This window comes from Setaria italica, chromosome III, assembly GCF_000263155.2.
Source record: "Setaria italica strain Yugu1 chromosome III, Setaria_italica_v2.0, whole genome shotgun sequence".
NCBI classification, from domain to species: domain Eukaryota; kingdom Viridiplantae; phylum Streptophyta; class Magnoliopsida; order Poales; family Poaceae; genus Setaria; species Setaria italica.
The window spans coordinates 45,796,490-45,806,920 of NC_028452.1; the positions used below are offsets into that span (position 1 = coordinate 45,796,490).

Sequence of the window (10,431 nt, forward strand, 5' to 3'; positions counted from 1 at the left end):
GCGGGGGGCGCGAGAGAGGAAAGAGGTGAGGGAGTAGTACTGGCGGAGGAGATCGAGGGGATAAGGCTGGCCTTGCGGTTGGGATAAGGCCTTGCGCGCGGTTGGAAAAAAAAAAGTTCGCCGAGTGTCCTGACACTCGGTGAATGGTTGTTTGCCGAGTGTCTAACCTAGGACACTCGGTAAAGATATTTTAAAAAAAATTTAAAAAATATCTAACAGTTTTAAAAAATTGTCAAAAATTTACATGAAATAATATATATTCTCTATTGACTATACAAAAAGTTTTGTAGTCAAATCAAAACTTGACCGTCATTTTGACTCCAAATCTTATGCAATCCTTCTCAACGTTACTATTCTTCTTCTGAAATGCTTCGGTTTGTAAACATCGTACGTGACGAAATGTGCAAAATATTCTCAATTTTTTTCCACAGCCTCCACCTATGATATCATCACATCATGACAAATCTCATGATTTTCAGACTTTGCTTGTTTTTTTATAATTTAAAAATACCACTGCCACACGTTCGTGGTCGTGTTTCCTGAACAAGATGTTCGAAATTTCTTGTCATTTCATGGGTCAGGTCTCAAATTGGGCCGAATAACATGAATATCATTTTTCTACTCATTTTATTCCATAATTTGAATCACTTGCAGTTCAAATTTGACTTATACCAAAAATTTCCTTGAAATGCAATTAATTAAATAAATATAGCAAATAAATCCAAAAATATACCAAATTTTGACATGGAGTACCACATGTTGTATGTGGGGAGTAGAAAAAATTTCATGGTGAAAAGAGGAAAAAAAATATTTTTTTGCCGAGTGTCAAAAAAAACATTAGGCAAATCCCCCTATTTGCCGAGTGTGTTTTTTGACACTCGGCAAACCCCCCTCTTTGCCGAGTGTTTTTTTTGACACTCGGCAAAGAGGGGGCTTTGCCGAGTGTTTTTTATTTGACACTCGGCAAAGTCCCGATTTGCCGAGTGTTTTTTTTTGCCGAGTGTTTTTAGCTTGGCACTCGGCAAAGAGCTTGTTTGCCGAGTGCTCGCAAAAAAACACTCGGCAAAAAAAATACACTCGGTAATTTTTAGCTTTCCCGTAGTGACTGCGTTACCAAGATTCAGGCAACTGCCTAATGGTGGGGCTCGGGGAAAGATATTGGCTGGTTGAAATTGTAGGGGACACTGCAGCGCAGCTTCCGGATGGAGCCATTGGTGATGATCGGGCTGGGACAATGGTGCTGCCTCAATGTTTCTCACACTCATCACACATCTGATGCCATTGTCCCATTTCCACAACATCTACATTATGACGGTGAAACGATATCCCTCCAGCTCCCTTCAGTGCTGAATGATTTCTAGCTCGCATCATGAGGGGTGAATCATGGTCCCAACTCATTCTAGTTCTGGCTGGATGTGGAGACGTGGTTCTGATTCGCTCTCTCGTTCAGGCCAACTATGCACTTGTGAGTTCCGTGCTGCAGTCATGGATAAGAGAAACCATGAACAGTGTAAATCGAAGTGAAGGCAATATTGCAATTGATACATTGTTGTTGCATAAATTAGGACAAGTTAGCTAGCATAATTATGCAGTACAAAAAAAGGAAAAATAGCCATATACTAACACGAGAAAAAGGAAACAGCGTACCGAATCCATCCACTATGTTCTAGAATAATTCGGAATAATTCTTAATCTACAGGAAGGTTTAGTTCTCTCCAGCAGTGCTATAACGCACAAAGGCAAGTTCTTTCAGAATAAATGTTTGTGTTAGTAGTGGTCGGCGCCACACTCACAAGTGTGAGAATGATGTGCGTGTTGATTAACATGAGTACTTCACCGTTGTATATGTAAGATAAACGACTAACAAGTTTGAGAGTGACACAATTTTTAAATCAACTCTGCGCCCAGCGCGATGTCCTCCTTCCCGCTGAACCCTGCTATGCATGGAGACATGTACACCATCAAAAGCAACCAAACCGAACGAATTAAATAAAAAAACAACCTTAGCTAGGTGTTTTCTTTTTGTCCCTTCCCAGTTATTTTATTAATCCTTTTATCTCTTTTGAGATACAATGGTCATAACTATTTGACCTAATACCTTCTAAAAGGTAATTGGAGTGACATAATAAGGCTCCATATATATCATTAGGTGCCAACCTTAGGCATGATAGTCCGGTTGCGAAATGAAGAACTTCTAAGCTTCTCTATTGAAAGCTCAAAATACCAAAGAGTCATGGCAGGCAAGTAAAAGTTTTTTGCTTTGGTCTGGTGGATTAATATACTGCCGAAACGTGCCCAAGCTATCCCCGTACGATTTATTCTCACATGTTTCATTTGCATCTTCATTTTAGGAATCTGGACCATCACATTTTTATTACAACTTTTTGTCGGAATCTACATATACACTATTCTCAAACTCTCCTATAATATGCCGCTCGCAGTTCACTACGGCACGTCTCATCGCAACAACTAGGTTCCGTGATGTTGGAGGATGCCCCCAACTAAAATGACTACTGCTCTAAATATAGATCACATTGCCATCCATCCAGTTGGCATAAAATGACTACTGCTCTAAATATACAGAGTTTTATGAACTTGTAGACAGCTCAATATAATACTTTTAGTGAAACTAAAGGATGCTGAAGTTCACCTTGAAGTTGAACTGAAGTAATATAAGGGCTCCTTTGGTAGCCCAATTCCTCGCCGGGTTCCCAGCCATTTCCGCGCGCGGGCGGCCCACGTGGAAAATTCCCACGGGTCAATTCACTAGCGCCTTGGGAAGCCTTCTAGTGGGGGAATACGGCCCGTCGCAACCAATTTTTCCGCGCAAAACTCCTCCCGGCCTCAGGACATCGGGCGCAACTCCCCATCTCACCCGTCCCTCGGGCCTCGTCTCGCCCGTCTCCACCTCGGCATCCGGCCGCCGCTGCTGCCACCTCGGCATCTGGCCGCCGCCGCCCCAGCATCCCGCCACCTCTCTGTCGCTCGGGCGATCCTCCACCACCGCCACCTGATTCCTCCACCACTGGCGCCTCGCTCCTCGTCCGCCGTCGCCATCTCCACCGCCATTGCCATCCGTCTCGAAGGTCAGTGCATCTCATCTCCTTCCTTGCAGTGAGCCGCAGGAGCAACGAGGGAAAGGAGAGGTGGGTGCCCGGCTCTATTCTCTGTCGCGCGCGCGTGCTGCTCTGCTTGTTTAGAATTCCTGGATTTATCATGGATTACATGTAGTATAGGGCAGTAAATCTGATGAACTTGGTTGGAATGTGCATGGATCTTGAGCTCGTGTCGTCAAACACCTGCTTTTCTTTGCCATGTTTTGTTCTTGCTCTGTTTTAACAGAAGTTAGTTAGTACTAGGCAATTTCTCTCCTGGAAATTGGAATCCTGTACTTAGTAGCACAAGCTAATAACTGAAATGGCCGGTGGGCTAACTAAAATTTGAATCCTGTACTTAGTAGCACAAGCTAATGATAAATCATTCAAAACTGTGACTAATTCTGATTTTTTTCGGTTAGGGAATACAGATTGGCGATGATTACCAATGCTAGCAATTGTGTATTTCTTGGTCTATTAACTGTAAAACTGTGACTAGTTAGTTGTTCGACAACCCCAAGAATATTTTGTTTTCAAGTACTTGAGCACTACTTATCTATTGACAGAACAAGAATGACTATATGCAACACATTTGTTTTAGTCAGTGCTCCCATTGGTCGTGTGAGTGGTGCCTTATTTTTTTGTTTGATGAACCTGATGCTATATCAATTTGTGCAAATCTCTTTCTAGAACTTACTAATTCGAGCTATGTGATATATTAAATGATTTATTATTCTAAAACCTGAAAGCTAATTCCATGGCTTCATTAATCATGAAGGTGTGGATTACGAGTACAAGTCAGTAAATCCCAGGATAGATCCAGATAACTGCAACACCTTGACACGATTCGTGTATTCTAGTTTTTTTTAAGGATCAATTCGTGTATTCTAGTTGACATCTCAATCTTGCATTTACACTCAATATATGATCTTTCCCTCTACTGTAGTTGTGGAGTCTAAGGACGGAATGATCTCAGTTGCTTCAGCATTATATTTGCTGGTCATCAGGAACGTGACATTGCTATTTCCTCACCCACTAGACTGTCTAATGTCTTGCCTGCTGCATCTGTTGTTGTCTGCTCTTGCTGGTGGTATGCTTGGGAATACAATAAAAAAAACATATTGAGAGGGCCATTGGTGTTCTAAAGAAGAAGTTCCTGATTCTAAAAGTAGGCACTTTCTATCCCATAGAGAATCAATTCAAAATTGCAGCTGTAGCAGTTGCATTTCACAATATAATTCGAGGGCAAAATGGTCAAGAGTGGTGGCTGAATGACCAACCAGAGTGTATCCCAACAGATCAATATGTTGATGTGCCCGAGGGGGACAACAACTATCCAAGTGAGGCGGAGTCAAACGATGGCAGTACTCTAAGAGATCAGATTGCACACCAAATGTGGGCTGCTTATAATAATAATAATTAGTCTAGTTTGATTCCTCTAGTTTGTGTATGTTTTGCTTATGTAATTTTTGGAACTTTTTACAGCAAACATTATTGTATTAAGTGCCTTTTTTAATGCAATTGTACTTGAATTTATTTTTTTGAGGCACCTTGATCTTGCTTATGTTCTTTGTACTTCATATTAACATGTTTTGAGAAATGCAGCCATGGCAGGAGAAGCTGATAGGGCTGCTTGAAACTCCGCTTATGAGAAAGGTCTTGTTAAAATATTACTAGACTACAAAGATAACCCCAAATATAAAGGTCAAAATGGTTGGGTATTGGAGGGCTGGAGGGTTATCACCAACAAGTTCAATGAGAAGTTTCCCGTAGCTCATTTCTCAAAGAAGCAGGTGCAGGAGAAGGAGAAGAAGCTTAAAACTAATTACAAGGCACTAAGAGATGCTAAAAGAGATAGTGGTAATGGTTGGAATGAATCTTTGTGTATGATACTAACGGAACCACAAATATGAGAGAAGCTAATTGCGGTAAGCCATTTTGACTCTATATAAAATATGCTAAGAAGTAATTAAGTTATTGTTGTTAACTAATTATCTTTTTCTGTTACATTCAATAGAATCACCCAAGAATAGCAAAATTTTGCAAAAAACCATTTCCCCTCGTTTACCAATTGGAAACACTATATGAAGGTGAAGTTCTCTCACTTGCATAGCTTAATTTATTGCTTTCAGCATCAAATAATTTTGTGGTTCTAATATGAGTTCCAATTGTCTCTTGAAAATAGGAAGTGTTCTTAACTTCACATCAACCATGCAAGTGGATCCACCGTCTGCTCCGGCACCTCCTGCTGTTACTCCTACTGCACCTCCTATTGCTCCTGTTATTCCTCCTCTTGCACCTACTGTTGAAAGAAGTAACTCTAAATAAAGCAACATTCACTTGGGTGCGAATCCATTTGTTTTGAGTTTCAATGGCCAAGAGACTTCTAGTGCACATAGTGAACGCAATGAGTTTTAACAGGAAGAAGGTGGAAGTGGGAGAAAGCGTAAGCAAAGTCACATTGGCTCCGCTCTTGAGGGATATGTGGAGTCCAAAAAGAGCCAAACCAACAAAACTTTGCAAGCTTTTGAAGAAAGGAAAAGGCGTGAGAAAGAATTTTCAGTTGAGAAGTGTGTTAATCAAGTGGTTTCTATGGTCGAATTAATCGATGAGCAGAAGTCATATGCTTTGAATGTCTTTGAGTCTGATACACACAGGAAGATATTCATTACAACCAAGAATTTTAATGAATTTTAATGTTCGATTAATATGGCTAAAGCAAAAAATTAGGTATGTCTCTTTGAATATGCTCAGTGTATGTTCTTTGAATATTCTTGAATATTGAATATCGAACACTACATGATCAGCTGCTATTTGAATATTTTTTTAGTAGTACTGTATCAATTTAAGAGGCCACCTTTCATGAAATGTTGATGTAATTTTGTCTATCATCCTGTTGATGCAATGTTGTGCATATCCGTTTGTCTATATTTGTCTGCTTTGAATTATATGTTGGATTTAAGCCTTTAATTGTTAATCTGACTGTAGATCTCTCATGGACCATACTTCAGTGAGCTAAACTACGCGATCAGGATGTGGATGGAACTGACTAAATAATTGATATATGGTGGTGAGGTGGTGTCATCTGCTGTTGAGCTAGTCGTGTCCTTTTTTGTAGGGTCTCTAGTGGTGCTTGAGTTAGCAGCCATGGTATTGGTTCTGGTGTCTGACTTGTGTTGTTGATATTCTGCTTTCAATTTTTTTGTGTATGTTGAGGATTTGCTTGAAAGCTTGAAAATTAGGTATGTTGTAAGGTTTTCGGTACTTCTGTACGAATTTGACTCTGGTTCCCTAATTTATTCATATTATGTTTTCTGCTATTTTGTGTATATATCTTTGTTAGAAAAGTGTGGTATAGTGAGAATCTGTAAGTCTGTACGTATTTATTTAGTTTACGTGACAACAGCGAAAGGCTCCGTATTTTCAAATGACCGAAGCCACCTGCCTTTCCGCTTCCAAACGACAGCAGGAAAATTCTGCATGCGTGGATATCTCCCCTGTGGTTGGACGGGGATTCTGCTGTCCAAAAAAATCCCTCCCCCCTGATTACTTTCCAGGGTTAATCACCCTATGGCTGCCATACAAGCCCTAAAGGATGGCAGTTCCCGTTCTATTTTTATATACCTGACCAAGAAGCAAATTAACTAGATCATATGGCAACCATGTTCAAGTTGTCAAAACAGCAAAGAACTAGTAATGATGGAACTCGTCCAACTGCTTATATCTAGTTCTGAACTAAAAGGAACTTTCAATTGAAGACACAGAACAAGCTTAGGGGATCTCTACCTGGTCATCTGGAGAGAAATTAATTAACAGCACACAAGATAGTAGAAACCAAAATGCTGTTACTGAATGATTACCTGCATAAATCATTGGCCACAAACAGTGATTGGAACTTGTAAAAGCAGATCTAGTTATTGGTAACTGAATGATTACCTGCATAAACTGACGAGTATGACCAGTATGAGATATTGAAGCTATATATAAGAGTAAACTACATAAGATTACACCACAGAGAGTAAAACTAGCAAACATTTTTACCACATCATTACACAGAAAAACGTACTGATCTTACGAGCTTCTAGCATGTGACATTCTTATATACACAAGTGTCAGAGTTTTTCTGCCAATTCAATCATATTGTGTTTTTACCTGAGCAAGTGATTGGCAAACCACCCTAGTGCCAACAGCTATCGGTTTGCTTCCCTGAAATTAAACTGAATTAGTTCAGATATTTTAGTGAACATGCCTCTCCGTTTCCGGTAGTGTCTAATTTTCATTCTCCAGTCCGATGCTACAACCAAATTGTTTGAAACTTAGGATTATTTTATATAAAATAGTTTCAGTGCCATGACAGTGTTATGTGCAGATATATCGCTTTTATTTTGTGTACTTTACCTGCTGTTCATGCAAAGTGTCTTTACCCCACATAGCACCTCCTTGAGAAATGAAGCAGTGAGACCAGTCAATTTACTCCATCATGATCTAGCAAAACAATCTACTCATCTAAATTTCTTGCTTCACAAATATACCAAAGGATGCGGAAGAAGCAAAACCTGATGCAGTACACGAATACCTCTACCCATACACTGGAGAAATTAGAGGCAGGAACAGCCGAGTTCCTGGTTCATCTGGAGGAGAAAAGTTCAATTAAAGTATGTGGCTATTCTATTTTCAGACTTTGTTCGACTCATACATATCACTGACAACAACCTTAATTATCACCCCAATAAAGTGAATTTTATTGTTCTATCGAAGATCAATTTCTTTTTGCCCCTGTTTTTGGTCACACGGTCACAACCTGGTTCTAAATCATCCCAGGTGTCGGCTACGTCCTCTTCACACCCGTGTTCAACTTGGCGAAAAACGATAAGTTGCATGCCCCGCACGTGTGTTCACAACAAGTGTACATGACCTACTACTTCTCCCTCAGCCACAATGTGTGGTTCCTCTACTGCCCCATGGTCGGCGTCTCGAGGTCCACCATGGCGTCCTACCTCCGCGACGGCGAGGGCAGGCAGGGGCCTCGCGCTGCTGGCCGGGATGGTGTGCGGGCTCGGGAACGCGTTCACGTTCATGGCCGGGCAGGCGGCGGGGTACGCGGCGGCGGACTCCGTGCAGGCGCTGCCGTTTGTGAGCACGTTCTGGGGGCGTCGTGCTGTTCGGTGAGTACCGGCGGTCGTCGCGGCGCACCTACACTCTGCTGACGAGCATGCTGCTCATGTTCGCCGTCGCCATGGTCGTCCTCATGGCCTCCTCCAACCACCGGAAGTCGCTCTGACCGCCGCAACTGGCCCGATGACAGTGATTCAGATGCTCTGTTCAAGCTAAGATGGATAAATCACATATGCTCTGTTCTGAAAGCTACATGATCAGGGAACTGGGGACGGATGTGTGATGAGGATAATGGGGATTGGGACCGAGCCTGGTGGTGGGGCCCACTTTGTCTGGTCAGTTCACCAAGCAGAGCAGCTGACGTGGATCTGAAATGCTAGGTCCACCACTGTCTTAGTTGCTGATTACATTAGGATCACCTACCACCTTAGCTCCGTGCTAGTACCCCTGCCCTTTCCTTAGTTGTGTTTGGTTTGCGCAATGTAGCATCCAATATGTAAAATATCTGTGTGCGTGCGTCCGGGAAGGCCCGCGTTGTAAGAACTTGTTCATTTCTCTTCTTAATGAAAAGATACGTAGCTCTCCTACGTATTCTCGAAAAAAAATATTAGGATCATCTTTGTATTTCTAATTGCGAGATCTCTATCTCTGGTGCTAGGGTAAACCATGTCTGAGGTTAACGTTATTTCCCTTGTGTTATTTTTCTAATGTCTTCTATGAACACGGGCCAGAGGTACTAAATATTGCAATAACTAGACTATGTACAGCTTATGTTGTCTTTTGCAAGTGTTCCTTATACTGGTACATGAATATATGATTATTTTTAGTATATTCAATTAATTAAGGTCCAGATTATCTTTTAATTTTGTATGCAGTTGGCGCTAACAATATTGATTCAGCGATACAAAACTGTAACACTGGATTGGTATCTACATATCTTTCCACAGATGTATGTTTTTTTTGGCAGAGTTTAAGCTTAGTACTTTGTAAAATGAGCAACATATTGGAGTAAGATTTGCCAGCTATACAACTGGATGTTGTAGCTTCTGTTCAAAGATTTCAAAACAGCAAGACTTCAATGGCAGGCAATTTAATCATGGTGTTGAATTGGAGCTGTGGTGCCTTTATGTATACTATTAGTTTGCCTCATTTAATCGGTGAACCTGCATTGTTATCTCCCACCCATAAGCCACGTTCAATTAGAACGACATTCGTTTGCTCGCTCTTTATAACATCAGGTTCACGCAGCTGCCTTCTTAGGTTTTCATCATGCTAGTATGACATCAAGCACACTGACCAACACAGAAACAAACATATATCTCATCCAGCATAGGCCTAGGTAGGAATGAGAGGAACCAGCAAGTTAAACAGCACTTAGTGAGATGATGCAATTGTCCTGCAGCGGGTCACCATGAGATGCGAATCAGATGAGGTGCTCTCAAATAGTGCATGCATGCCTTTGTGCAACCTAACAACCTCTAGTGTCGTCGGTGATCTTACAAGTTCATTTTGTTAGGTCTAATCGACGCTTCCATTCGGAATGATGACCAATGAAGATGATGAGGGTCGGGCAATGGCTGCTGGTGGGGCCCACTTGCTCTGGTTGGTTGATCAGCAAGCAGCTGGCATGGAGCTAAAACTGCTAGGTTTTCACCACCATGTAAATGAACTGTGTCCACGCGGTTGCTGGTTGCATTAGGATCATCTTTGTTTTTATTTATCTTGTTATTTTTGTTTCCTACGAACAGGAGGTGCCAAATACTTCAGTAACTAGATACAGCTTATCTGGACTTTGCAAGAGTTCTCGACATTGGTTAACGCGATAAAGTAGACAGTTTTATTTTAGCATAGTTAATTAACTAAGTTTCTGCTAGGAAAGAGGGAGTAAGCATCGAGGCAGTTGGCAGCATATTTAATATAAATGCTTTGACCAGCACTCTTGCTCCATATCTATATCATCTCCCATCACAGGCGTCCACCTTTCTAGTCAAAACAAAATCCTAGACAACCCCTTGCTCTCTCCTTATAACATCCTTTCGGAGCTCTTACTTGTCGATATCTTTTCTTGCTATATGCATGTGCTTCCAGCTTCTTTGCCTCCATCTGCACCACCACCGCAGCTGAACAACATGCATGCCTAGCTGTCGCTTGGAATGAGAGGGATCAGCAAGTCAAACACGCCTTTAATCTTGATTCATAGGAGGATATTTGAACTCACTTG

General features: G+C 41.4%; 1 pseudogene; it reads left to right on the forward strand.

The window, feature by feature from the left end:
- The first annotated feature begins 8,005 nt into the window (after window positions 1-8,005).
- LOC111256775 lies at window positions 8,006-8,376 on the forward strand (annotated as a pseudogene).
- Window positions 8,377-10,431: the final 2,055 nt, after the last annotated feature.